Source organism: Lissotriton helveticus, chromosome 1_1 (assembly GCF_964261635.1).
Source record: "Lissotriton helveticus chromosome 1_1, aLisHel1.1, whole genome shotgun sequence".
Lineage (NCBI taxonomy): Eukaryota > Metazoa > Chordata > Amphibia > Caudata > Salamandridae > Lissotriton > Lissotriton helveticus.
Window position 1 is genome coordinate 413,135,548 of NC_136057.1, and position 22,970 is coordinate 413,158,517.

Consider the following 22,970-nt stretch of genomic DNA (forward strand, 5'->3'; position numbering starts at 1 on the left):
AGACTGATTGGCATGGCCAATGCTTTGTTAAAGTAGTCTATCAAGATTGTTGTAGTAGCTTCCACATTTCCACTGCAGTTTTTCTATTGACTATTAGTTGGCACTGAAAGCTGGCAAACTAGTGTTTAAACGTGGCTCTGTTTACAATGTAGTGATCAGAGCAGGAAAAATGACGATTCTACCAATGGTAGAACTAAAAAGCTTCTGTGGGAGAATCAAACACAGAAAGGGAGGAAACAAAGTATGAGCAAGGCAACGGAGATGGACAGGAAAGCCACTCAAGCTCAATCAACGACTGACTGTTTATGATATATAATGCTGTCTCCCGATAGACAGCTGGAGCGATTTCAGCTGGGCTGTAACTACAGGTTTATTTCTTTCCTGGTAGACTTACGCATAGTTTAACTGTTTTTTCTCAACCAGGAGCTGTGAGGAGCTCTGCATTGCACCCCTGCTTCCAGTTTTATGCAGTGTTCAGCCGCATTAGATTTAGTAGCAACACAAATGACCACTACATATCACCAAATTGCTCAACTTCTCAACTACACTTTAATCATTAGTAGTTTAACATGTTAGTACCAGAAACAACAAGCTTCTCCTGGAGGATTGCCAAAGGCCTTCACCTGCATTCCCATGACCCACGACCCACGTTTGAGGTAGTCAGGATTTCTGCACATGATTTAAAACGTTGCATTTTGCCATTTTGATTACAACCCATTAATTCAATTACATGTATATAAACAAACACAATCCAAGCAGAAATCTTATACCTAAAAACTATTTTTAAGTCAACATTTAATTTCCATAAAAACAACCTAGAAATTGTGTTGAAACCATTATCTTCTATTGCTCTCTAAAAGAGGACAATGCGGTGGACAATGCAAATTATTTTTTTGTTCGCTTGGAATACCAACTCTTTCTTCACCTTTCCCACACTGCCATAAAGCATGTGCCCACTACCTCGAATAAACATTTGTATGCATTAGATACAATTTGCTGTATCCTTTGACAACAAAACATTGTTGATTAGGACTTAGGGAGTTCATATCTGAATCATCTTTATTCAGATGCAAACAGCCATAAAAGCATACGAAATATGTGAAAAGTTGGCAGTTTTAACTACATGTCACGCCATACAACTTAAACACACATAAAATCAACAATTCATTAAAAAGATATAAATGGACTTTGATAAAAATCAAAATGATGCAGAAAGCCACATGCTAAATTGTGGATCTACTAAAAACAAATACATTAGCCTAAAAGTATCAACCTTCTAGAGCGGACTACTGCTTGAAGAAATTTGATTGCACAAGTTTCATCGTCAGACAATGCTTGTAAAAAATGATAGACCCGTAGGCGGAAGCACAAATTTCTAAACCTCAAAAAGTGTACAAGGAATTTTTGGGTGTACATTTTATAATATTCGCAGAAAATGAAGAAATGTATCAGTCGGATCGAGCAAATTATTACTTTGGCAAACTCTGGACTCAAGCTTATATGGTGTCCAAGCAGAAAACAAAGGGAATAATTCACTGTACCAGCCCGAAAGCTGAACAGTAAATCTATGTCCCAGCTCTTACTAATGTTCTAAAAGTAATTTGAGGTAATGTGCCCCGGGTTGAGGTGCATATAGTTCATAATACTTTCTGTTGACCTTCCACCCACAGCCCCTCTTCTTAAACATGTTCTATCAAAAGAGCTTGTAATTCCTTCCGGTTAGCGGCTGCCCACTGCACTATCTGCAAAGGTATCAGCTAAACCAATTGATTCCAGGGATATTTTAAAATACAGTTGCATGCCAAGCAGTCAAAAATTATATCCCTTGCTAAGTTCGCTTCTTCTGAACTCCAGATAGAAAGCCATAAAAGAGAAGAGGGGCTACAAATATAATCTCAAGAAATCTAGGCCCAGCTCATTGTGACAGATGAAATTAAAGGGTGATGCAGTGGCTACCAATGATCTCCTGTAAAAGTAATTTTATTCCCTCTGGAGGTTTGTCGGTCACCTGAGCCCTATATTCCACCCCATAGGTCGCAATAGGTACACTGGGCGGAATATATCTGCAGCAGCGGTGTAAGGGCCCTTCCTCCCTTAAATGACAGACTAAGAAGTGAGAAACATTGGGGGGTGGGATGCACACCTTTTAATTGTCGCTTGTCAAAGTTAAATTCTGTGATGCAAAGTCTGCGTGCAAACTGGTAACAGTGCCTTGCCCAAATGGCACCAATAGATATCAACAAAGAAAATAGGGGCGTCGTTTACCTCCCTACCAGTTGCACAGCTGAACAGCGCTGCCAAGACACTTACATTGTATGCTCTATTAAGACAATATTCATTGCTGTTTTCAACATAACTCAGTATTATTATCAATTTGCCAGATTCTCAATATTCATTGTAGCCACCCACGGGTAGGTTTGCCAATTTCCCAAACTTCTTCTGTTCCATCCGTGTCCATCCGGACCTCTTGAAAGAACATGACCAAATGCAAAAAAATTCAACCAAGGCAGTGTTTTATTGAATAAAAACACAATGCATTTCGGGCAATCTAGTGCCCTTCTTCAGGAGTCACTGTAAATAACAATAGAAACAATAATAACGGTTACCATTTCTTGGCGGCGCTGTTCAGCTGTGCAACTGGTAGGGACGTAAACGACGCCCCTGTTTTCTTTGTTGAGACTCAGAAGTGAGCCAAAAGCCCTTGAGAACTTAATCCTATTTTGTGCAATGTGAGGGAACCAAGATATGGACGAACTAATGGTGACCCCCATATAAGAAAAATTGCTAGTGCTTACTAAATACACAACAATGGATAGAGGTTGTGATTGATAAATCCAGGTTAGCCATAAAATTAACAAAAGAATGTACTAAATGACGCAAGGCTTTGGGAGTGCGGGCAAATAAAACCGCGCCATCCACATAGAGTAACGCGGGAAGTGGGCTGCTGTTCACCATAGGCGCATCTGAGATGCATATTGTTGGACTTTTGGCAGGTTCACCCTGAGGTTCCGTGGGTTTCGGGACCGGACTCCATTTTGTTTGCGTTGTTCATAACGCCATTTTTGTGTTGCCCTCACGTAGGCCGTGGAGGTAACTGAACGAACAAAGTTGCATGGGCCTCATTATTCATGTATGCATTAACAGGCCCTTTTCGACTTGAGTGAACTGCAAGATGCTGACCTCTTCACCTGAAACTGACCCTTTCACGAAGCCAATATTCCTAGCTGATCGTTGTCTGTGATTGCCAATCAATGTTCAGGATATCTTTAACTTTCTTTCCTTGCACATATCTTATCCTAATCAGCATCTGAATTGTTTCTTTCCTTACGACTTTTCATTACATGGGTAGTGCTTTCAATTATGGGTTTGTCCGGCTTGTGGAAATTGAATTTGGGACAGTCCTAATAATTAACTTTTGGGTTGGGTTACTGTAAATTGGGTTTTTGTTATTATGATAGTTAGAAAATGTGTCCTATTGGTTAGAATTTTGCGCAGTGGGTGTGCATTTGTAATGAGAATATTGTGTATAAAAGGTGATGTCTTGCTCTATGAAAATTGAACAGTTTCTTGAGTTGTACACCGTGTTGTATTGCTGAGATTACTGTTACTAGCTGCAGCTAATAAATTTGATCTCCGACGCCACCTAGAAGTATTCCGTGTCTCTGTTTGCCAAGACAGGAGAACCCGAAGACTTTGGGCGTGTCCCTGGCGCCGCAGGGTTCTAAAACCCGGTTCTTCAAACCCGAAACTTCTTTGCATTTAAATGTGACCGGTGTTAGTTGGTTTTGGCTTCTGCGCACTTTAACACTGTGCCCCAGTGTAAAGTGCGTGCGCTCTGAGTGCGTGTGGTGAGATTGGCCTGCCCTCCTATAGGAATGCATGGGTGATGTGTGTCCATGGTAGTTCCTAGTGTGAGAGGAGCGCAGGGGCGAGTTTGGTATGTGCGAACTCGTGAGAATAAATGCTGCGCAATGGTGTGAGCAGATTTATTGTTTCTAGTGGAGAAGTGACACTTTTAGGAGTTGGCATTTCTGTGTGCTGTGAGATGTGAATTGCCTGTCTGTCTTGTGAGTGACAGGGGCTGGCTGGTGTGCCTGGCTCCAGGAGCCAGGATGGGTCTGCCCGTTGGTGAATAGGGAGATCTGCATGTAGATGGGAGGGAGGAGTTGCACCTGGGACCTGAATAGGGCTGTGTCTTTCCTCCACAATGCTGACTCTGCACCCTGTGGTGAGTCTGATGTCCCTAGCCTGTCCTGTGAATAGGGAGAGGGGCTGAGCAAAACAAAGTGCTCCAGAACCAGTTGTAACTGGTTCTCCCCTTGCCCTGCAGCTTCAGACAAAGGAAATATGTATAAAAAGGGTCTGTGACCCCATGAATCTGTTCTCTCTGATCCTGACTTAAGGGGGGCCTGCTGCTGCTGCTGGGCACCAGGAGGAACCGCCACTGGGGACTGTCTCCCTGCTGGAGGGCCCTGTGAGCTGGCCCCTGGGCCCAGCCTTTGCCCCTCTACATTCAACCAGACTTTACAGGACTTTGCATTGAAGTGCCATGAAATCGCTTTATTTCCCTTCCTAAGGAAACGCTTTTATTTCCCTGAAGAGCGCTTATTGTGGTGCCCTTTTCTTTGAAGGAGCAGCACGCCTACTTGTGAGTTACAGCACGGAGCTGCGTGGAAATTCCCCTGCCTTGGTGTCCTGATCGAATGGGTGCCTACCCCGCAATCTGTCGATTTTGGCAACAGGTGCCCGCCTCGCACATTTGCCGTTCCTGAATATCCCTAACGGGTGCCCACCCCGCCAGGGGCCTTGTGCCGCTTTTTATGCCCTAGCGGGTCCCCACCCAGCCAGGAACTTTTTGTGCTGTTAAATATACCTAGCCGGTGCCCACCCCGCCAGGTACTTTGTACTGAAACAGGAGCCTACCCCGTACTGTGAAGGAATCACCGCACGCTGTGATAAGCTACAGCGCCCCTGAGCCTGGAGGCCCGTCGCAAAGGCCGCGCTGTGATTAGTTGAAGAGCCCTGTGATGCCGAGTGAGGCGGAAGAGTGCTGCAGTGGCTGGCGGGGCTCCAGTGTAGAGAAGCGAGCCCCGCATGCGGCTGCCGAAGACACCAGAGAGCGAGTGGACCCCCACCAGATGAGACGGCTTCCTGTGCAGGGATCCCTTGTGTGGTGAGAGCATTGCAGCTTCCCGAGGAGAGGACCCGTCCAGAGAGCCGCAAGAGGAGTACCGCGAAACGTGATGATTGGGGCTCTGTGTTATGGTGGTTGGGGGTGTGTCGGGGTACATTTTCAGTGCCCGCCCCCTCCCCTCCTGCTGCTACTACATTGTCTCCTTAGAAGTCCCAGATCGGGACTCAGATGTTGGGGGCAGATTGATTGCTAAGAGTCCCCCGAGTGGGGCTCACATGCACAGTGGTGCCCGCCCTGATTTACTTGAGGGCTCCTGGGGTCATTGTGGTAGAGGGTGTGTCGGGCACATTGCCAGTGCCCGCCCTTCCCCTCCTACTGTACCTACTTCGTTTGGGGCCTGGCGCGTTTCCTTAGTCCCAGAGTGCCAGTGTTGGGTGGTGCTGAGTCCAGCTGCCCTGCGAGGGCACAGGCAGATGCCACGTGGCGCAGAATTGGTTAGAGAGCCCCAGGGTGGAGTCCTGAGGGCACCAAAGTGCCCGTGCCATCCTTTGGATTTTTACAGCTGCCCAGCAAATAGTGGGCAGCTGCCACATTTAGACTTGTTCTCTTGCGCATCTTTGCTTTGGCTGCCTAGGCAGCGCGCCCTATTTTGGACAAAGGGCATTTGAGCCCCATGGAAGGCCCGTTGGCCTGGGGTCAGTAACTTCTGTGGTTCTTGCGCAAGGCGATTGCTGATTTGTGTTTATGTTGGTAAATACCGGATGCGATTTTTTTTTTTATTCTTTTTATTAAATAAAGAAAAGACATTACAGAAAAGAAATCAACTCTCAGGTGAGTGCATTCAGTTCCAACGCATGGATCAAAGTGGCACAATACAGGATCAAATAGCAACAATTAGTACTAGGATCTAGGGGATTCCTGTGTTTCCAAGTCTAATCTTGTCGTGGGTGGCTCACAAATTCCTCCTCGGTGGCTATTCCATGCTCCCCAAACCTTCCCCCACTTCTGCAGGCAACCCCTGGCCACATACACGGATCTCTCTTGGAACATGCACCAATCAAGGTCTTTCGCCCATTTATTAATTCGGGGCAGCTGGCTGGCACCCCAGAGTTGAGCAATATTATGTTTGGCCCCCATATATGCTAGAGTCACCCACTGTTTCTGGTACACATTTAAATCGGTTGGCTCCCACACATTCAACAAACATCTCCGGGCCTCCGGCCATATCTCCGCACCCAGAACGTCCCCCAGCTCCTCGTGCACCTTCGTCTAATATACCTGGATCGCGTCACAGTGCCACAGGATATGCATCAAGGTGCCGACCTCTCCACAATCTCTCCTACAAACTCCACTCTCTGCTCTCCCCATTCGTACCAAACGAGGCCCCGTTATGTAGGATCTATGCAATATCTTATAACTGCACCAACCAGAGCCGCATCTGGATAGTGACCACCTTGGGGGACAACACCGCCTCCATCCAATCCTCATCATCAAGTTCTAACCCATCCGCACTCCACTGAGCCCTGATCCGCACCAATGGATGCACTGAGTTGTTGACCAATTTCCTATATATATATGAGATGGTTTTCTCGGGAATATGACCATCTAGCACACGGTCCTCAAGAGGGAATGCCTCCGGAAGCTCCGTGCCCCTAGGAACATGGGTGGTGTGGGCATGTCTAACCTGCAGATAGTAAAAGTATTTGTTGTGGTGTAAACACATGTGCACTGAGTCTTTCCCCCACACTTCCTTAATCTGGGTAATCCCAATAAGGTCCCATCTATCGAATCCCTTAGTCTTCCACAGACTGCCCAAGGGGGTGGCCAGTGTCAACCTGCCTCCCACCCAAGACACCTGTTGACCGCATGCCACACCTGTAATGCGTGCGCGGTCTGCATAGTCAATGGAAACCTCCCAGGTCTAGCGTACAGAGCTCTATCTAACATCCCCGCCTGGGGCCTGACCCCGGTCCATAGCATATCCCGGATCCCCGGGGAGTCCATAAACAATATGGTTCATCGCAGCCAGCTGTGAGGCCCAATAGTACTTCCGCAAATCTGGAAGTCCAAGCCCGCCATCATACCACAGAAGAGTCAGTTTATTGAAGGCGACTAGGGCCCACCATCCCAGAGGAGCTGTCTCTGAAGAGCCTCTATCTCCCTGAAATATGCGGGCGGCACTGGGTCCATCGAGTTTTGCAAGACATACAAGAACCGGGGCAAAGCCATCATCTTGAAGAGGGCGGCCCTTCCGAGCAGAGAGAGTGGAAGAGCCTTCCAGCGCTCCACATTCTTCCTGCACGACAGGGTTCAAATATCTCAGTATATTTATCACGCTTGATCCGAAGTTGCGGTATGATAATAATCTGGCTTCTCCACTGAGCAGTGGAGAAGCCAGATTATTATCATACCGCAAATTCGGATCAAGCATGATAAATATGGCAAGATATTTGAACCCTGTCGTCTCAATGTGAATAGGGCACGACTCTGGGATCACCGGCGGGTCTCCCACCAATACAAAAAGCACAGATTTTGCCGAGTTAATGGCTAACCCAGAGTATCTGCCAAAAACAGCAAGCACATCAAGAAAGTTGCGGAAGGATTCCTTGGGGTGAGTGAGGTAATGCAGAACATCATCTGCATACAAGGAGATCTTGTCTTCCCAGTCAGGCGTCCATCACAAACCCCGTATCGATCTATCCCATCTATCCCAGGCTGCCAACGGCTCCATAGCGAGTGCGAAAAGCAGTGGAGACAGTGGGCACCCCTGTCTGGTGCCCCACCCCAAAGGAAAGTCACTGGACTTACAGTTAACGACGACAACTCTAGCTAGGGGGTTTGCGTACAGCAGGTGCACCCAACCGATAAATTAGCTTCGAAAGCCCAGCTTCGCCAACACTGCAAACAGATATCGCCACTCTACTCTATCAAAGGCCATTGTGGCATCAAGGGATACCAGCACCGTCGGCTCATGGATTTTTGGGGAGCCCCCGAGGACTCAGTGTAGCCTGCCCAAATTTAGCGCCGTGCTACGGCGCGGCATTAACCCGGACTGATCCGGGTGGATCAGGGTCGCAATCACCTTGATCAATCTACTAGCCAGGAGTTTCGCCAGTATTTTGGGTTCCGCGTTAAGAAGCGATATGGGCCTATAGGAGGAGCATTATGTCGTAGGCTTGCCTGCTTTGTGTATGACCACTATGTTGGCTACTCGCTGATCATAGGGGAGTTCCCCCATCTCCTTGCTTTCCACGGACATGGCGCGGATGTGGGGGGGCGAGTTTATTAGCGTTAAACTTATACAACTCAATATATATCCCATTGGGGCCCGTCGCCTTACCTGACTATCTGCCTAATTGCTTGGGCTACTTCATCGTTTGACCATGTGGAATCAAGATAGCTCCTGTCCTCCTCTGACAGACGTGGCATAACGCTATCCCCAATCATTTCGGTATTATCCGCTTCCGTGAAGTCACTACAGGCTGTATAAACCTTCCGGTAGTAGTCAGAGAACTCGTCTGCCACAGCCTGCGGATCTGTGATCTGTGATCCTGTGTGACTCTAGCCCTTCCAATTCAGGTACCAGCCTAGACGCACGTTCTCCGTGTTCAAGCCATGCCATGCTCAAGCCATGCGATCAATTTACCTGCTTTATCGCCGTGTTCGTAGATACGGTAGATACGGCTCTGGACGGCATTTTGCTGAGCCACCGCTCTTTTCCTGACAAGATTTTTATACTCCTCCTCCCAGAGTCTCAACAGATGGAGCCCCGCAGGCATGTGTGACCTAGCTACCTTCTCCTCCAGAAGTATAACTTCTGCCTCTTTTTGAGCAACCTCCGCATGGCCTGTCTTCTTTTTCCCTGACACTAAGGACAATACTTCACCTCTTGCCACCATTTTGTATGCTTCCCAGAGGGACTGCGCAGAATCTACCGACCCCATGCTCTCCAAAAAATAATGGTCTGACATCCAGAGAATCTCCTTCTTAATGGCAGGGTCTTTTAACTGCCAGGCGCCAATGGGAGCCACTCTACCCACTGTCGGCAGGCCTAATGTGATTTTAGGTGTAATGCCTTTATGCCTGTTCTATACCTCTAAATGTGTTTCATGATTAGGAGGTTGTTTTGCCTAGTATGGTTTATGTTAGTCAGTTTGTTTCACTGCGTGACCTATGCCTATGGTGACTAGTATTGCGTAGTGTGTTCCTACCTTTTACCAGTGGTTACAATTGTTATATTGTGCTACAGTTATTCTCCTACATCTACTATTTCTACTAATTGCTGATTCCGACAGTGGCCCAGTCATGTGGCCGGTCATGTGTAAATAATCCCCTGTAAATACTGCCCAGTGCCAGTTGGTACAGTATATCTGTGCGATTATGATCTAATGTGTTTATGGTAATACAAAGGCTAGTTTTATATATAACCTTGTGTGGAGTTCCTATTGTGGTGTACCTATTGTGTTGCTGCTGTGTGTGTTGTGCAAATGCTTTACACATTGCCTCCGGGATAAGCCTGACTGCTCGTGCCAAGCTACCAAGGGGGTGAGCAGGGGTTATCTTGGCGTGTAACTCCCTTGCCCTGACTAGAGTGGTGGTCTCTGCCTGGCTTTGGCGCAAGCCTTAGCCTACCAGAGATCCCATTTCTAACACATAATAGGCTCTATATGAAGCGGACCCTTCCCTGTCCCCCCGACCAATAATGAATTTGTTTGAGACTTTACCTTTATTTCCAAACCGGACTTGAGCCATGGTGGATGTATGTAAAGAGACCAGCAGATGAACTAGTGATGGGTCAATTTTTGTTTGAAATCTATTTTATTATTTTCCACATGCCTGTGTACACAAGTTTGACACAGAAACTGTAAATGAGAATCGTACCAACTTATAATATCTTGGCAGATCAATTATGACATTTTGTCTTCTCTCGAGAGTCCACAGGGTCCAAACCGGGCCTGGCAATGATCTAGTGTTTAATTCGTTCATAGTCCAGCATACTTGGCCAGGTTAACTAGCTTAGATAAGTAAAGTGGTTTCAATGTCAAGGTCCATTTTCACCAGAGTACAACAATAAAAAACTGGGGAAAAACTAGGGTAAAGCAGGAGAGGGTGGGGGATGATGGGGAGAGGAGGATCCAATAGATTCACCGCTGGAGGCTACACTAAAGCCCTGGGCTGTCTTGGCTGCTTTCAATGTTACTGTCAGGAGTAAGGGAAGTTTAATGCCAAGATGGTATGTCAAAGTAGTGGGGTATCTCCTGCGTTAGTATGGTCTGTTTCAGTCTGGGAGCTCTGCCCCTCGAGGTAGTAAAGAGTCTTTGAATAGTTGAAGAGCCCTCAGGTGAGGGGGGAGAGAGTGGTGATGCACCAGTTTAGACAGGTGCAGTACTAGGGGTTGCCATATTTATGTGAATTTAGTGTCAGTGTACAATACAGCAGGTTGGGATCTCCATTGCCATGGTGTGCCAGAAGCGGGTAAGCCACACCGAAGTAGGCGGGTTCAGGGCTTTCTTCCAATGCAGAGCAATAATCTGCTTGGCTGCCCCTAGCATATGGAGGATCAGCCACCAATCAGAGTGGGTAATGGCTTTAAGAGTTTGGGGTCTGAGTCAGTGGATCACCATCTGCGGTGTGCTCAGGATAAGAAACCCCACTGCGTCTTTGATGTGGCTCAGCACCTCTTTCCAGAAGAGAGTTAGTTTTGGGCATGACTACCTAATATGTATAAATGATCCTGTGTCCGCGTTGCAACGCCAACATTGGGATGTGGTGGAGGGAAACATTTCCTGAAGGCGAAGATGCGTGTAGTATCAGCAGATCATAACTTTATAGGCAGTCTCCTGTTGAGAAATGCTTTTATATGTTCTGGAGATCTCTCTCCAAAGCTGTTTCCATTGCTCTCGAAGGGTAACATCTGTTACGTCTGTATGACATTTTTGCTGATAGGCGTGGAGGGGTAAAGGGTTGTAGTGCTGCAGTACCTGGTAGGTACAGGAAACCAGGCCTCGCGAGCCATCATAGGAGCGTACAAGCATCTCAAATGAGGTGAGCCGGTGTGTGGCTCCTTCCGTATTGAGGGAGGTACGTAGCCAGTGTCGAATTTGATAGCATTGTAAGTGTTCTGTGGCTGGAAGGCAAAACTGTTGTTTGCAGTGGTCAAAGGACTTGGAGGCATCTCCCTCAAAAAGATCACTAATCTTGCGGCAGTCTCCATCTGCCCAGGCCAGGAAGAAGTTGGGCTGTAAGGCTTGTGGAAAGCCAGGATTATGGGCGAGAGGCATGTTGGGGGGAGGGGAAGGAGGTAAGGCCCAGACTTATTGCTAATCTATCCCATATGACCAGGACTGTTCTTATGGGGGTCGCAATGTAGGCGCTGCACAGCCTTGCTCTCTTTGGCAGCCAGGCCAAGTCCCACAGGGGACGGCAGGCTACAGCCCTATTCATTTGAAACCAATGTCTCAGTTTCGTGGAAAACCCATTCCAGGATATAACGCAAGTATGCCGCCCAAAAGTAAACGAGAAGATTGGGACCGGCGAGCCCCCCTCGATCGCTCGGCAGCATTAGGATTCTGTTGGGGAGCCTTGGTCAACCTTTACACCAAATTAAGGCACTTACCTCTTTCTGGAGGCTTATGATATCAGCTTGGGGAATAGGCGCCGGTAGTGTTTGGAAGAGGCAAAGTATTTTAGGCAGTAAGGACATTTGAACCGCATTGAGGTGACTCAACCATGATTTGGAGAGTGATTTCTATTGCCTAAGATCTTCCCTGACACATCGTTTACAGTCTCGGCGTGGCTGTGACATTGATGCCCAGATACTGAATTGAATACGGAGCCCATTGTAACGGAGTGAGAGTGCTTAGTTTGAGGACCTCATGGGGTGGGTGTGTGTTAAGTTCAGCGCCTGCCATTTAGCTACATTAATTTTAAGTCACGAGATGCGTTTCAATTGAGAGAGCAAAGTAAGCACTAAAGGGAACGCTCAGGGTGGGTTAGAGTGAGGAGGTCATCTGCAAAGAGTGCTACCTTGTGTTCCTCTCCTCCAAATGGTTTGCCCTTGATTGCAGCAGACTGGAGGATGGCTATTGCTAGAGGTTCTACAGCCACAGCAAATACACAGGGTGAAAGGGGGCACCTCTTGTGAGTGCCTGTTCACTCCAATTTGTGCCAACGGGGCAACATAGGAGGCCATGATGTGAGATATCATGACTGGGCCCAGTCCAATCCTCCGCAGCACTGCCCGAAGAAAGGTCCAGTCCACCCTATCAAATACTTTCTCAGCGTTGAGGGAAAAGATAAATACTGGGATATTGCGTCACTGGACTTTTTCCACCAGGTGGGCTACCCGCCGAATATTATCTGCCTCCTGCTGTTGGCGTATGAATCCCATCTGGTCTGGGTCTATCAGACTGGGAAGGTATGGTTCCAAATGGCATCATAGTTTAGGAGGGAGATAGGGTGATGAGAGGTGCAAGAGGCTTTGTCTTTCCCTGGTTTTGGAATAAGAGCTATCCCTGTCCTGGACATCGTAGGGGTTAAGCTGGTACTGCCAGTGAGGGAGTTGAATAACCGGAGCAGGGGTGCCTGGGGCGGAGGAAGTAACAAGCGATAGAAGACCGTGAGTCCATCCGGGCATGGTGATTTGCCTGGCGGCAGGCTTTTCAGAGCCCTTTGAAGCTCCTCGAAGGTAAACGGGTCTACCAACTGCTGTGCATGGGAGGGGTCTAGCAGCGGCCAAGTACAAGAGGCAAGGAATGCGTCTAGCTCCTACTGGACAATTTCACCTTTGCTATATAGGGTTGAGAAATAATTGTGGAAAGCCTGTTTGTCTATTTGAGGTAGCGCTAGTGCCCTCCCTGGTCTTATCTCTGGCAATGGGGGTGCGGGAAATACGCATACAGTGTTGACAGACCAAAAGGGTGCCAACCTTGTTACCCCCTTTGTAATATTTTTGCTTCAGATTGAGGAGGGAGTGTTCGGCCTAGTTTACTCAGTTCGCTTTCAGTTGGCCATGGAGGGAGGCCAGTCGTTTTTGACGTTACTGTGACAACATTGCGTGTTCCTGTCACTCCAGTGATTCGATATCTCTGGCTAATCCAGCCTCCACCAAGCAGGATTCTCATGTTTGGGCGTGTGCTATGGAGTTAATAGTGCCTCGGATGCTTAAAGGCATCCAATAGGGTGTGGCTGTGGGTGTCCGGGAGATCATTCGTTTCAAAGTAAGCTTGTACTGCCTGCTGTATTTCTGCTGCATGGGCCTGGTCACATATAATGTGTGGGGGGAGTCTCCACCGTGGCAAGGAGCGAGGAGGTGCTCCTATGCTTCCCAGGAGCTGAAGGTGAGCATGGTCAGATATAGAGGTGTCCGATATCGTCGCCAATTCCAAAGACGGAATGAGTGTCTGGGAGATGAAAAAATAAATCGATGCAGAAATATGAACGGTGGACATGGGAGAAAAAGGTTTACTCTCTTGCATCAGGTGCCACATATCACCAGGCATCTATCAGACCCAAGGATGTGATATTGTGGTCTAGCGCTGCACAAATTGCCCCAGTGCCCTGGAAGGAGGTTGCACTACGATCTAGGTGAGGATCCCAGACTAGGTTAAATTCTCCCCCTATAAGCATCAGGCCCATCTCCTGGGAAGCAAACTCTTTGAGTGGGTTCCTAAGATAGGTGTCTTCGGAGTGGTTAGGGGCATAGATGTTAATCAGTGTGAGGGGTTGCCATGGAGTAGTAGCTTACGTTTCACGTATCTGACCTCTTTGTCCCATACTATTTGAGTCTCCTATAAGTGCAGGCCTACTTTAAGGATGGCTAATCCTGCAGTTTTAGATAGGGAAAATGCCCATATTTGGGTCGGGTACCTTGGATGTGTCATACGCTGTGGCTGTGCTTAGGAGATTACTCTCCCGGAGGAAGACAATGTCCGGGTCCTGGACCAGTAAGTAGGCTATACCTGGTAGGTACAGGAAACCAGGCCTTTCGAGCCATTATGTTGCTTGTTATGTGCATTTAATCCCTTCACATTGAGGGGAAGACATTTAACCTGGGTCATAACTATTTATGCAAGAGAAGATGTAAAGCCCCATCTAGAATCCGCCCCTCTGCTAATGGTGGAACATTTGGATTGATTGGGCACCCGTGGTGCCCTGGTGTGGAAGGTATTAGAAGAGTGCAGTTGCAACCATTCAAGGTAATTGTCCAGGTGTAAGATAATGTGTTTCCAATGCTGAAGGAGAGGACCGATAATAATATAAGTTCACAGCCATCCCTGGAGTGTTCAAGGATAGGAAAAAGGAGCGAAAAGAGAAGCAAACAATGACAAAGTTTGAGGCAGGTGGAGAGTTAGACGGAGTCCGGGCATCGTCCATAGATCTGAGAGGCTGTGTAATGTCATTCTTGGCCCATTGTGACAGAGCACTTGCCTTCCGTGCTTAGTTTCTCTGGCGAGGTACAGTTGACCATTCCAGCCGCAGTGGTGACCTGGACTGGCCAAGGCCAGAATTCAGGCTGGGGGGACGGGACTCCGTTCTAAGTTGGAGTAGTTGCTGGGCCTCCCATAGGGATCTGAGTGATCTACGTTTGCCTTCCCATGTGAAAATCTGGGCAAAGGGATGCCCCCATTAATATTTAACTTTCATGTTTCTCAGTGTGTCTGTGATCCGTTTGAATTCCCAGCTCTGGTGCAGCGTGACAGGGGCTAGATCTTTAAAAATTTGAATGCGGTGTCCGCCATAGGTCAGGGCTGCTTTCTCTCTGGCAGCACGAAGGATTGCCTCCTTCTCAGTGAAGTGCACCCGGGTAAGGACGTCCAGAAAAAGGTTTGTGTTCTCACAAGGGTCTGCTACCCGGTGTGCCCTATCCAGAGCTTGAGGGGAGGCATCATCATCACCTCTGACTGCCTGAAGGAGTTCCGCCTTGTAGTACATTATGTCCTGCCCTTCTACACCCATGGGGATCCCCCTGATGCAGATGTGTTCCTCCGACTCCTGTTTTCCAGGTCCTCCTGCTTGATTTGCAGCTCAATGTGCTGTTCCTCGAGGGCTGTCATTCTGCGTCATAGCTCTTCCTGGTCCACAGTTTGCGTGTTCACTTGAGATAGTCTACTCTGCCCCCAATTGCTGTCACATCATGCTGGAGGTCCTGCAGGCATGTTTTAAACTTGGTTTTGAGTGAACCAATTTCTGCCTTGATTTCTTGTAAGAAGTTAGTCAAAGACCTGAGTAAGGGGGCTTGCCTCGGGGGTAGTCACCACCCGTAGAATCGGCTCGGTGGTAGTGGCAGGAGGCAGCCTTAACCACATTGCTGGGACCATAGTTTCTTTAGTGGGGCCTGGGGCTGTGTCCTTTCCTGCTTTGGTGTGGGGCATGTTCTTCCTGCGGCACCCCCTGTTCAGTGTGGCCCACACGGGGCGTCGAGTGCCAGGTTGCTGGCCCAGGTAGTGGAGGAGGGGGCGGATTAAGTACCTCTGGGGCTGTTACTGTCACAGCGTGGGACAGTTTGAGGGACGTATGAGATTAGTATAGCCTGTTGTTGGTAGGCCCTGGGGTCCTCAGGGTGCCAGGCAACCTCAACCCCGTTTACACCAGGAGGGTAAGTAAAAGGTGTGCTCCCGCCGTCAGATACAACAGCCGATCTCCCCACCCATGCCCAGAGTGGTGGGGCCACCCCATAAATCACATCCATGATCCCCTCCTCTTGGTAAGGGCAGCTTACTACACTGGGCAATGATGGGGGGGGGAGGGGGGCAGCACAGGCTGAATCGACACCTTCAGCTGGCCGATGTCAGAGGTATTGACCCCCAGGGGCTATGTGGAGAGAGAGTCACTCCACTTCCGGTGTGATTTGGAGTTCACTCAATGCAGCATGTAGGCAGGCACCCCCTTTGTGTGGGCCCGCAGCATCCTCCTGCCAGTGGATGGGGTGATAGGGGAGAGGGAGTGGGGCCTAGCCCACTGTCCAACGCACATCCAATTGCTCCCTCCCTTTCCCACCAGCGCAATCAGCCAGCCACACATGTGCAAATGGCTGCACCAGCTCTCACCACCTTCGTATTTCACAGGGCCCCAGCGTGGATGCTGCAGCAGGTGGGTCCACAGCGAGTCGGGCAGCTCTTTCCTCCGCTCACTCGATGGCAGGCCCCCCAAGGTGCGGGGACCCACCAATTCTTGGTGATTGCACCCCGTGGGTGTGGACAGCCCATGGGCCACAGAGACTAGCGCCAGGGCCTCCGGGGTTCGCTGTGGCTGGGTCCTCAGAGACCGATCAGGCTTCCGTCACCATGTATCTGCTGGCAGGGATTCGGACGGTGGGCACAAACAAGCGTCAGGCACAGTATCGCTGGAGTGGGGAGATGGCCACACAGGCCCCAGCCAGCTGGGTCCCCTACGGGGTTAGGGCCAGCCCCACAATGGAAAGCCCCTGCATCAATCAGCAGAACACAGGTCCACCCGGGCAATCAACCAGGGCGGCCCCTCACCAGTTTTGCTACTCGCAGGAGGATTCCCCCAGTTCACGCCAGGTGAAGCGTTCGTGGGTGTCAGTGTGGGATCGTCGGAGGGCCGTCCTCGGCCCCCAAAGCCACCAGGCCAGGCCCCCTCAGGGGAGATCCAGGCCCTTAATACACAGACCACTTCCTCCGGGCCCAAGATGGCGGGTCCAGCCGCTCCCCTTGGCCGACAGCTACTCCTCCTCTCGAGCCTGGGCGGATCTCTCGTGGCTTGGTGTTGATGTGAATGACTGTGGACATTAGCAGTGGGTCCACCTCTGCTTTCAGGGCCCAATGGGAGTAGAATCCTAGGGCCAGCCCCACGACAGCGGAGACACTGCAAGGTGCGTCCTACTCCACCAGAGTCTTGGCCACGCCCCCATGAGTCAATTTTTAAGTTTAGGGATTGCCACAACTTTTTTAGGAAAACAAAGCCCATAAACCGAATTCTGGTGTGTTACACGGTATACCTCATTTCCAATTCGAGATTCTAGAGTATCCTTCCTGTTTATTTGTTACTGTATGGCAAATCAACATCCTAATGGGGATTAGTCGGAATTTGCATTTAGCATCGAAAAAAGGTTGAAGATTAACGCAATTTCCCTATCAAAGTCAGTAGACTTGTAGTTTTCAGAAGACGCAAAGCTAAAGGGAGGTGTCCGTTGAGGGCTATTACAAAGGGACACAGAACAAGCTGATAGTTTGGATCAAAGTCTTCAAAAGCAGGGATGCATATTGGTTCTAAGAAAAAGGATATTTCTCCTGGGGATGATAGAAAACTCCGGGCATATAAAAAGAATATGGGCAAATGCGACTGAATTAGCAATACAAGCATTAATATATCCACTAGGTCTCGCCTTCACAAGCGCTTTTGGCTTTGAATGTGTTTTAGCAATGTTGTACATCAGTGTTGCTGCGGAGCAGGATGGCAGAATGTTAGAAAAAAAGGCAACGGGCAGCAGGAGGGAGGGTGCTAGATGAGGGGCACATGGACAATGAGAGTTAACGGCCAACGTGAGAGGGGGAAGAGCAATATGATGAGGCGAGTGCTGGCTTTTTTCTTTTCTAATGGTAGATGGGAAACAGACAACTAGGATGGTGCTAGGTGGGAGGGAATAAGTAACAGACAATGATACAGTGGAAGGCGGGAGGGAATAAGTAGCATGCTCGATGGGGATGATGAGCAGGATTAATCAACACTGCCAGCAGAAGGGCAGGGGTAGGAGGAAAGAAGCTAGACTGACAGCGGAAGGGTGGAAATGTGAGAGAGTAGCAGCAAGATGGACAGTGGGAGGTCAGGATGTGGAAGGAAGAAGCAACATCGCCAATGGGAGGTTGAGGGTGGGATGGAAGAAGCAATACAACAGTAAGAAGAAAAAACTGAAAAACAGTTCCACAATCGCAGCGGCAGCAGCCCAAGGACCCTACTCAAGAAGAAGTAACCAGTACTTGGTCTATACTCCACACGAATGAGTAAGTGAAGTCAGCTGGCAAATTGGAGGCAGCAAATAAGAGGGACAATGAAGCCAGTGAATGGTAAGCAGTGGGCAGGCTCCAAGACACTTGTAGAAAACAATCTCTCTTGCAAATGAGAACGCATTCACCGGCCCATGTACTGTGGCATGAGAGAGCTAAATCGTAAAAAAGGCATCAAGCGTTTGACTGGATTTGTGGGTAGGGTGCTGTGAAATGAGAGGCCAGCAGCACAGCGAGCTTCAACCAATAGGAGAGATATTTAGCGTCTTCCCCAGTTTGGCTAACTGAAAAGGACTACCCCACACACATAGCTTAGTCTTACACGTCTTTACACTTGGTGTGTAACGGAGAACTCAACATTATAAATCAACCTTGATTACATTCCACTCTAACACCTACATCATAGCTCTACAGACTCCCACAGGAGCCGAAAGGGTTCGGTCACTTCTAACTTGCACGACACTACATCTCCCACTCTGTTTATTTACTTTTATTTATAGACCGCTACTATCATCCCCAAGAGGATATAAGGGCACTTAAAAGCTCCTTACCTTTCCCTACAACTGGGAGAACAAGACTGAAAATAAGATCCTTAATTTTTTTCCTGAACCAAAGAAGGTTTTCGGTAAGACAGATCTAGGGATAAAGCATTCCAGCAGGACGATGCCAGGTGTGAAAGTGAGCATCCGCCAGTTCTAATTTTATCCTCTTGACCTTGATGAGAGCCATGTTTCCGGACCTCTAGTCACACGGTGAAATATTCCATTCCACTTTGGCCTGTAGAATTTTAGGCCCAGTGTTGCAAATTGCATTATGAGCATGGCAAAGAAGCTTAAAACTGGTTCTTTTTAGTCATAAGCAGACAATGTAGGTTTGCCAGGCAGCTGAGGCAGAGCTAAATCTTCCCATGCTGCAAACCAGCCCGGCAGCGGCGTTTTGAATCACCTCAAGTCTAGTAAATAGAGGATCTGCCTTACCAACATACAAGGCATTCCCATCATCCAAGCTTTTATAACTAGCAGACTAGACTATCATTCACCACGTAACTGGTATCCACTTGAACAATCTTCTCAGGAGTTTGCGGATCCAAAAACATTTGCTGCAGGTGACCCTCACTTGTTTCTGCATGGCAAGTGAGGTGTCAATGATGTATCCAAGATTTTTCGCTGATGTGTTAGAATTAGCAATAGTACCCAGTGAGGTAGGCCACGAGATGGAATTCAAGATCAGGTGTGCTCCTCGAAAACAGAAATCTCGGATTTGTCAGTATTAAGTTTCAAGCAGTGGTCCGACATCTAGCTGGCTACTTCCGAGAGACATTTTCTTAAGTTGTCTTGGGTTTCATCATGTTTTTCCCCAATTGATATGCCAATCTGGGTATCATCAGCACATGAGCAGATCTAAAAGCCCCATTGCCTTACAATTTCTGCTAGGGAGGAAACAGATTTTGAAAAGGGTTGGGCTCAAGGGGGAGCCTTGAGGGATACCGCATTTGGATACCTGAGAGTGGGATCTAAACGTGCCGTTTGCACTCCAATCTTTAGAAACAAACCAATGTGGGACTTTAGAATGAAGGCTGAATTTATGGAGTTTTTCATCAGTAGGCCATGGGAAACCATGTCAAAAGCATCAGACAAGTCTACTAGGGTGAGGGCGGCGGCCTTGCCCTGCTGAACTACTGACCTGATAGCATTCAATACGACCGAAAGGGAAGACTTGGTGCTATTTTTTGCTCGGAAACCAGTTTGAGATGACCAATTTTTCCCGGAAGGAAGCAAGGATACGGGCCTATAGTTGAAAAGAATGGCGACATCCAATCTAGGTTTTTTACGCTAGCGGGAATATTAAAGCTTGCTTCCATGTTCTGGGTAACTTGTCTCTGATCGGGATTGATTACCATTTCTGGTGAAGTGGGGGCTCAGAGAGGTGGCTAGATTGGATTAATAAAATGTGGGCAGGGGTCAGATTTAACCTTGGCCGTTATCGTCACTACCTGTTCTCCCATGATTATTTCAACAGTGCCCAGAAGGATGGCAACATCCAGATGTGGGCCCATTGATCCCACAGGAGATAATCCACAGAGGCTTGAGAATCAAATGAAAAATAAGTTCTCAATTTTATCATTAAAATAATTACTAATTTCCTCACAGTGTGCTGCTGTGGGCATAATCATTTGGGAGAGGCAATTTGGTTGGGCAAGTTCTCTCGCCCTTTTGAACAGTTCTTTAGAGAACCTGCTCTTCTCTTATAGTCTCTTAATAAAATGATCCTTTGTGGCTCTTCTCAATGCTTTAAGGTAATTTTTCAATTCGTCCCTATAGTTTAGGCGATCTGTATTGTTTTTGGAGAGCCTCCAAACATGCTCAAGATTTTTGCATTTCCCTTTAGTTAGAATTAAGTCAATGGAATACCATTTATCTGAGAGTGAGCTTCAGGCTGATTTGTTAGTGTTCCGGGGGTGAGGGGGCGCAACTGTTTAATGAATCTGGGATAGTCATTGTGAGGATCTCAATTGGATTGGCAAGGGGCATACCTTGGTCGTAAGCTGGTGGGATGAAGTGATTGGAGAATGGTTCATTTTTTACACTACTCAAGTGTCTTTTAGGGGCGGCAGACAGGTCTGCAGGTATTTGTTTCTCACAAGGTATCATAGGAGAATGTGATTAGATGAAAACTTTCTTAAAAATTCACAAGATCTACACAATTAAATATCTTTAATCAACCTTTTTGTTGCTTTGATTGTTCGACCCAATCTTGTAGCTGGAATCTGGGAATTGTCACCATTACTGTCCTTCAACATGTGTATCTGATAAATATTGAGTTACATGCCAAAAGTGAGAAGTTTCTCTGGTAACATACTTCCCAGGGTGCTTGGGCAGTCACCATGAGTCCCTTTGAAGACCCCACCTAGAAAGGTTCTGCATCAATGGAGCATCAGACTCTTTTCCCGCATCTGGCGTGCGAGCACTCTATCTCTCCTAAAGAGGACTTCTTTTGCATGTTGTCTTTTGTCAGCATACTCTCATCTTGTGTTTCTGAACCAAGTGCTTCTCATGAGCTGCATTCTCATTTTCTCTCAGATTGGTCCACTCAGTTTTCTTGGATGTCATTGCTCTCCCAAACATCAATGTCGCAGGACTTTCACCTGCTGTCAAATGAGGTCTTGAGTGGAAGATGAAAGATCCTAAATTAAGGGAAATTGTGAGTATTTGTTTATAATCATCATCAGGTGATGTCCATTGTCAAGTGGACCAAAAAGCCAATGGCTACTCTCTCCGACGTGCTTCGTGAGCTCTGACATGTTTAAAGGGTGTTGAGCCTCTTTAGTAGAAAGGCAGTTGCATAGATGACTGGCCTGCAACCCACTCATCGAGATACAGAAACTAGACTCCGTCTACGAGAGCTTGTTTTGTGGAAACAATTCTACAATGTCCTTCATAGGCCACTTCAATCATCTTCTGCCTTAGACTCAAGAATCAGGATTCTCGACCCTCTCAATAGAACTCCCTTCTGAGTTATAGACAGTTCATCTTTGACATTTTTGTACTTTTGATATTCACCATTACTGGCGAGAGGTCGAGAGTGTTGGTTCCATGACTGATGTGCGATGATACTTTAAACTTTAGCAGGTCGCGGTCATGGCTTGTGGCAGTGATAATCTGGGCTAACGAAAAAGCATCTAGTGTGTTTATTTTACATTGAAATTGATATAGTTTTCAGCCATTTTGGATGGGGTACCATATTTTTGGATAGGAACTCTGGAAAAGTAGTCAGCAGGTTGTTTTATTTGCATTTTCTATGCTTGTTATTTCTCCCCTCTTTTCATCCCTTTCACTGTTCTATGTATTTTACAATGTAAGTTTCAATTCCACCTGGAACCTTGTGGTGCTGCCAAGCAATTGAGTCAGTTGATCTGCCTCATTGCTGGCCAGTTGCGCCTTGTTGCTGTGCTGTTCTTCTAGAATAAATACTTGAAAACCACTTGGATTGTTTCAATTTTTAATAAGTGGTGATAAACTGAGGAAAGGAACACTCCTGCCAACATTTTTGCAGCAGCACAGGAGTGGCTTGGCGTGTTCCTGAACCCTGTTGCAGCAGTTTCAAGTCATCTTTCCCTCCCAAGGAAGAAACCTTTGTTTGCCTGGATCCACCCGCCGAAACCCCGATGTCAAGAGACTTTCCTGAGTGGAATTTGTTGTTTTGTGACTTTTTGTTTGCAAAACGGAGCAAGAAGTGCACAAGTGAGCATTCTACATCTTCAAATGTAAATACATGTGGAGCGAGGCACCGGACACGCGAGAGGACTCTGACGCAGGATTCCAGAACTTTCTCTTCCGCGTGGTCTTGTTTCAGTACAAAAGCACGTCATGCACACTACGCGGTGACACAGCACGTTGCGTGGTAGCCATTTTGAATCACAGCGTGATTTGGTTTCCATGACAACGGCATTCACGGAGCACACAGGCCGGCCCTTTGACTCGCATTGCATCTACATTGAAAACTACGTTTGTGTAACCAAAACCCACACGATGGACATCATTCTTTTGAAATACAAGTAAGTGGTTTGCACTTCACTGAGGTTTCTCTTTCATCGCGTTGTTTGCCAGTGGAGGAAATTTACAAATTAAGAGTCAAGTCTAGGAGCAGGAGTTGCTTCAAATTGGCATTATCTTCAAGTTTACACGCTTTGTGTAGGAAAACAATTTTTTTCCTCTTCTTTACTTTCTTCGTGCAAAGAAACATGCAATTTGATCGTCCTGACAAGTTCTTGCAAACCAAGGGAGATCCTCCTTGTCCTATTCCTTGGACACGCTGGAAAGAGGAAGTTTTTAAATTATATGAAAGCAATTGATGGGCGCGCATGGGGG

The 22,970-nt window shown here is 47.6% G+C and overlaps 1 protein-coding gene across 1 annotated transcript in view; it reads right to left on the minus strand.

Moving 5' to 3' along the window:
• OVCH1 (ovochymase 1) overlaps positions 1-22,970 on the minus strand; it is a 1,371,455-nt gene that overhangs the window by 882,459 nt on the left and 466,026 nt on the right. The gene's annotated exons all lie outside the window — the stretch shown is intronic.